The sequence below is a fragment of the Tigriopus californicus genome, chromosome 7, assembly GCF_007210705.1.
Source record: "Tigriopus californicus strain San Diego chromosome 7, Tcal_SD_v2.1, whole genome shotgun sequence".
Classification (NCBI taxonomy): domain Eukaryota; kingdom Metazoa; phylum Arthropoda; class Copepoda; order Harpacticoida; family Harpacticidae; genus Tigriopus; species Tigriopus californicus.
Genome location: NC_081446.1, coordinates 7900590 through 7907354, shown reverse-complemented (window position 1 = coordinate 7907354; position 6765 = coordinate 7900590).

Sequence of the window (6765 nt, the reverse complement as noted above, 5' to 3'; positions counted from 1 at the left end):
TCTATGAGTCTGCAAAGGAGGAAGTACTTGCCCACAGCAATCCAATGTACTAGACAGAAAAAAGAAGTAAGAGATAAGAATATCGTAAGAAATCAGGTGGTCAAAGTAGTATTCACATTCAGAGTCACAGCATACGCCAATGCTAGAACAATTAGCTGGACCAAACGACAGTCATTCCAAGAGCAGTTAAATGTCTCAATTTGGCTACTTGTCCATTTTTCGATGGTGGTGAGTGGGAGCCAAAGATAGTTCAAGCGCCGCAGAAGATCGCAGTAAAGCTACTAGTATCCCCATTTCTCATCTCGTTTAAGTCTTGAAATCTTGAAGGATGGCGATCATTCCCATCATTTCAAGTGAACATTCTCTTCAGGATTGAGATGCCATAACTAGAATATATAGTCGGATAAACAGACAATCGTCATGTTATAGGGAATCATTTTATTGAACGCTCTTTATTTGGTAGAAAAGATCGTCCAAGTTTGAGCTCAAGCTTATCCGGTATCATACCCATCATGCTCATCAGACATGCTTTGATCCACTTTGGCTCTCGGCTCAGGTTCCCAACGTGGTGGATTTTCGTTTTAACATCCATGGTAGTAGGTAAAAAGAAATTGCTATTCTATTCTGACACGGAAGAGCCAAAGATCCGGTAATCAAGGGCAACAAAGGAGGCAATGGTTCAGCAAGGTTCGATCGAAAGACAATCAGCTTATACTTTTTGTTATACTCTGGCAAGTAGAATGACGGATATCGTGCACTCTCAGCGACTGCCTTGAGAAATAAACGAAAGAATGCTGATATTGAAGTGGTTGTTAGTCTTAATTTGGCCCTGTGATTCCTCTATCCATCAATAATTTCCTCCTCCCCTCTACCCGCTTAAAAGAAATGAACTAGACTTTGGACTCGGTTAAGTTACAGAAGTGGCGGTGAAAGTGTCGATCTTGACTCGTTTTCTCTCCCTCCCCTAATTTCAAATCAAGTGATCAAATTACACTCCGACTAATTAATGGCCATTTGACCCAACAAATGGATATTGTTGGAGCCAAATTTTCCGGTGCTCGTAGAGGGTGGTAGTTCTCAAAGTTGCGGTGAAGTCGATTTTCCAAATTACCACTATTAACAGGGCTTATTTCCACCTGACCATGATATTAGTTCCCAAGTCTGTCTCTACGGATAAGTACAACACGTACGTAGTACATCAACCAAACTCCTGCCACCTTTCAATGTCCAAAGAAAGCAATCTAATCTTATGAAATGCAGTTAGTTAAAACTGGAATTTGATCTCTTTTCGTACTTGATCAATAAACCAAACAAAATCATTTTCACCTGCAATGGTTCTTTTTTAATATGTCGGGGGGACGAGGGGCCCTACAGCGGCGGTGCAGACAATGTCTCCCATAATACATGGGAGGTCCTGAAATCCAGACCGAGATCACAGACCTCGACTCCCACCGAACCCTAGAGCACAGAGGAGACCAGATCATGAACGCTTTTGACGGGTGGTGGTCAGCCATTCAAAGTCCGGGTCGAACAACAACCAAATGAGCCACAGTCATCCTGAAAAGAAAGGAGAAGACGAAATCATCGCTTAGTCCCCATCAACTCACCCACTCACTCAATCAGTAACAAACCAACCCCCCAACCAACCAACCGATCGCACACCAAATGACGTGCAAGCACCGCTAACGAGGACTCAGAATGCGCAAAAACTTGGACCTACGTCCTAGTTAGTTGGTAGATTACACAAACGAAATTAAGGTTGAGTGAGAGAAAGCTAAACCTAAATCAAAGAATTGAATTCGGAAGCTCCCTAGTTAATATTCGTGATTCTTACGGCTGACTCGAGGATCAAAAGTTATAAGTAAGCCAAATGTGCCCCGGCATGGTCCAGGTGAAGCGATATCCAAAATGACGGTCATTGATGTTGGTCGAAAATGACCGCCATTCATTTGGTGAAACCAGGTGTAAACAATATTGATGGTCTAGTCAGATGGGGTTGTTATCCCAGATTTTTCTTGCCTGTCAAAAACCTCATCATCCAAAGCGTCTTAGTTGGGCTCTACCTACCCAATACTTCAAGTGTTTTGAGCCCAAGTTGACGACGCCATGGGTATTCTTGCGCATTTTTTCTTGGTTGGCCCCACTGCAATGACAATTCTACGTATCTCTCTCGCTCATCATCATCATAATCATCGTTGTCATGATTATCCAAGCAAGCCCGGCTGTGTCTCGGGGTCCCATTTTCCTTTGGATGAATTTGATTTAACCGGGAGATTGCAGGAAAAGATGATGCTCAGGTACCTGAAAAGGTAAAGTTTGAGCAGAGTCATGGCCGCAAATTGTTTCTTCACTCTGCCTTGACAAAAGGACCAATCTGATGATATCGTACGTCAAATTGACGCCTCACAAAGCTGAGCCAATTCAAAGCCTGTTCGAAACTGAATTATCATTCCTCCCTGCACGTTCTGTACATTATAGGGTGTTGCAAAAGAAACGGACCCCCTCCATCCAGCTTTTAGATGTCCTCACTTGTTCAAATGTGCATTGATGTAATAAATCAAAAGGTCATTGTTGGCGCACACTAGAGATCGCCATTCCATTACAATAGGACCGGCCAAATTTGCAAAGCAATATGGTCCTTATTGACAGCAAATTTGCGTTAAAAAATCACCTGAATTTACACAAAAATTTGCAAATAAACTTGTCAAAACATAGACACTGACTCGTTCTGGAGGGCTGTAAAGGCTATTTTTGCCTTCCAAATTAAGATATAGTCAATGAAAAGGAAAATTATGTCATAATACCTCTCAGCACAATAATTGAACCTACTGTACCTGGGAAGAACAGGCAAGCTGTGGTATCGTATGGGTAGAATATCTGCTCTCCAGCTCCAATTTGTGAATCCTGGTTTGATCGCAGGCTAGCCAAGTTCAAGCTTCTTTGTAGCATTTAAATTACAGCATGAGTTTTTGCTTTGACAACTTAAATGGGCAAACCTTGGACAGATCAATCAGCTATCTTTTTATTTCTCAACTATTTTTTGTGGACTACCTTACCGCTACTGGGAATGGAATTCCCAGCAGTTCAAGACGAGAATTTATTTTTTTCTTAACTTTTATTTTCATATATTTGATCGACCAACAAATTAGAGTTGACTGATCTGGTTAGCCCTTGAATATAGAGTTGAGCGGAAACTTGTGTCAAAAATTTGTCCAAGTCTGACTTAAATCCCGTCACTGGATCAACGCCTACATACGACCTACGAATATTTGAGGGCAGCAAATTGAACAATAAAGGAGTCAGAGAAAGAAGAGAGTCGGACTTCATTGTTTTAACTAGTCTGAATTCTCAAAGACTTGAACAGGTGCTCTCAAAACACACGTTAAGCCACTACGATCCCTAGAATTGACCCTAAATCCTGGGTTGGGACAAAGCTCATGGATGCTTTTGAAGACGTACAGTATCAGATATATTTCGCACCTTCTCTGAGTACTGTATAATCCCAACCATTCTAACCGCTCCCAATACGAGAGCTCTCTCATATCCTCAATGTTCCTAGTAAAACATCTTTGGACATGCTCAGGCTTTTGCAAAAATTGCTTCCTACCAGAAATGAAACTTCTTAACTAATCGAGAACCTTGCCTTGGATCCCAATCTCATGGAGCCTTTTAACCAAAAGACCATGATCTACCTTGTCAAAGGCCTTGTCAAAGTTGAGATAAACTACAATGTTCTACATATGTTCCTAGTAAAACATCTTTGGACATGCTCAGGCTTTTGCAAAAATTGCTTCCTACCAGAAATGAAACTTCTTAACTAATCGAGAACCTTGCCTTGGATCCCAATCTCATGGAGCCTTTTAACCAAAAGACCATGATCTACCTTGTCAAAGGCCTTGTCAAAGTTGAGATAAACTACAATGTTCTACATATGTTCCTAGTAAAACATCTTTGGACATGCTCAGGCTTTTGCAAAAATTGCTTCCTACCAGAAATGAAACTTCTTAACTAATCGAGAACCTTGCCTTGGATCCCAATCTCATGGAGCCTTTTAACCAAAAGACCATGATCTACCTTGTCAAAGGCCTTGTCAAAGTTGAGATAAACTACAATGTTCTACATATGTTCCTAGTAAAACATCTTTGGACATGCTCAGGCTTTTGCAAACCCGCTGAACTAATTGGAGCCCAAATGGGAGAGGCATATTCAAGATGTGCCTTTACAATCGACTTCTACAGAGCTAGCTAGCATCGTGATGCTATCTCTGGACTTATGTAAATGTGCGATATATCCAACCACATGTTTGAAAAGCTTTACCAAATTTCAACTGGATATGCTCATCGAACTTTCCATTATTTTGGAGGACTACACCTAAATCCTTCAAGAATGAGAATTGCTGAATGCCCTTACCTTCATCATCTAAAAGTGGAGTGTCTAATGGCGTCGACTCAAAGGTCATTGAGTGTCTAGGACCTCTACCAGACAACCAGAATTTTAACCATTCCTGCCACTAACTAATTTCGTACCATCAGCATAGAAATAGATTTTGACATTACCATTACTGAGCTTCTAAAGTGGAGCAATGAAGATGATGAAAAGGAGAGGACCTAAAATGGAGCCCTGAGAAACACTCGACTTGACATCATTTATGTCAATAACTCGACTTCAACAAATTGCTTCCTACCAGAAATGAAACTTCTTAACTAATCGAGAACCTTGCCTTGGATCCCAATCTCATGGAGCCTTTTAACCAAAAGACCATGATCTACCTTGTCAAAGGCCTTGTCAAAGTTGAGATAAACTACAAGCGATTCATGGTTCTCTAGTTCCTTTATAACCTGCTCTATATGTTCAATCAGTTGGGTAACCATTCTAAAATGTGCTCGGAACCCATGCTGGCTAGGAGGAAGGATTTCGTGATTATCGAGAAATTCTACAAATTTGAACTTCATGATCTTCTTAAACATCTTCGCAACAATTGAAGTTGAGACCTGTAATTTCTGGGGAGCGACTTACCTCCCCCTTTAAAGATTCGAATAACATATTTTGCATCTTGTACATATATTCTTAGTATTGGACGATCAAAAGATACTTGAGTTCTGCAACAGCATATTCATAATGTCACAGTGAAACTGTTACACAACAACTTTGTTATTAAAATTAAGTTTCATTACATGTTAGAGACAAGGTTACACTGCTTTCAAGTTTCGTGAAAATGATAGCCGGCCAATTCTTTCCAAATCAACCATCCATCTCCCAACCATTTACTGACTCCCCATAGAAACATGTTAAAATGGGACTGACTTTTAAAGGAGAAGTACGTCGCACAAACAAACTGCGTCCCAACCTTGATTATATTTTATCTATAAAAACTGACATGATAAAAGAGACAGAGCTATTCAAAATGGATGGATGGAATGTATATGCAATCGGTTGTTTTTTATATCTATAGCCTTTTTGTACTTTCATGTCAATCAAATTTCTAGAAAAAATGAGGAAAATTTCAAAACTCACAACATTTTCCCAAAATTAACACGAAATATTTAAAAATCCCAAATTGCAGAAGTACTAATAGTTTTGTGCTGAAGTGGCTAAAACTGCAGAAGTACTAATATTTTTGTGCTGAAGTCTCTGAAATTGCATAATGAATTGCAGAAAAAAATGTCGAATATTGTTGATAGAATTGCAAAATTTGCAGATGCTTTAAATTTGCAAAAAATGGATATGCAAGGTTTTTTTGCACAGTTTGCAGGATTGCAAGTTTTGGTGGGGTCCTACTTAACAACGTGACAATCAATGATTTTCCCGACTACTAAGTAGATTGGTCAAAGTCAATGTCTAAGGGATTTAATCAATTACCCAATAGGATATTGCTCCTGATTATCACTCTCTGGAGGCCCGAAGACGAGGGCTCGTATGTGTCGAATTAAGTCGATCGAGCTTCTGAGACATTGGTGTGGAACCTCGACAATGGCATGGTCTAACGATTTTCGTGTAGGCAATAAAGTCTGATATCCTCAATGTCTACTTTAGAGCTAATTAAAGATGTTACGAACATAAATACGAAAATATTTTAAAATAACATTAATCATAATGATCACAAATACAACTTATAGGATTGAGCAATGAAATACCCCTTGATATCGTAATGGAATGTCCACGTTAAAAGACCGTCTGCTTGTTATGGCTGATGACAACAAAATGCACAAGCTAAGATTTCAAACAAACTCGTGAATGCAATTCATGAAAAAATTGAAGCTCGACAATTTGACGTTACTCATCAAACCACTGAGAGCCATAAATGATGACAAAGCACACTTCAGTGCTCTGAGTTCAATGCAATCCGTGAAAGACCATGCCTTTCTAGGGTTGTAAGTAAGGTCGATCTCATTTCTACTTCGCTTTGATCGTCTTGATTCCTCCTCTTCCTCAATCCTCTCAGAGCCATAAATGATGACAAAGCACACTTCAGTGCTCTGATTTCAATGCGATCCTTGAAAGACCATGCCTTTCTAGGGTTGTAAGTAACGTCGATCTCATTTCTATTTCGCTTTGATCGTCTTGATTCCTCCTCTTCCTCAATCCTCTCAATCTCCTGGAGGCGAAACTTCTCGCTCTTGGCACCTTTCTCTGTCTGGGTCACCACTCACCAGTCTCCTCTCCCATTCATTCATTCTTGATATCTGAACATGAATTCATTTGGCTTAATTGTGAAGAAGCGATAAGTATGCATGCGTGTACGTCCAGAATCCACGCAGGAGAGTG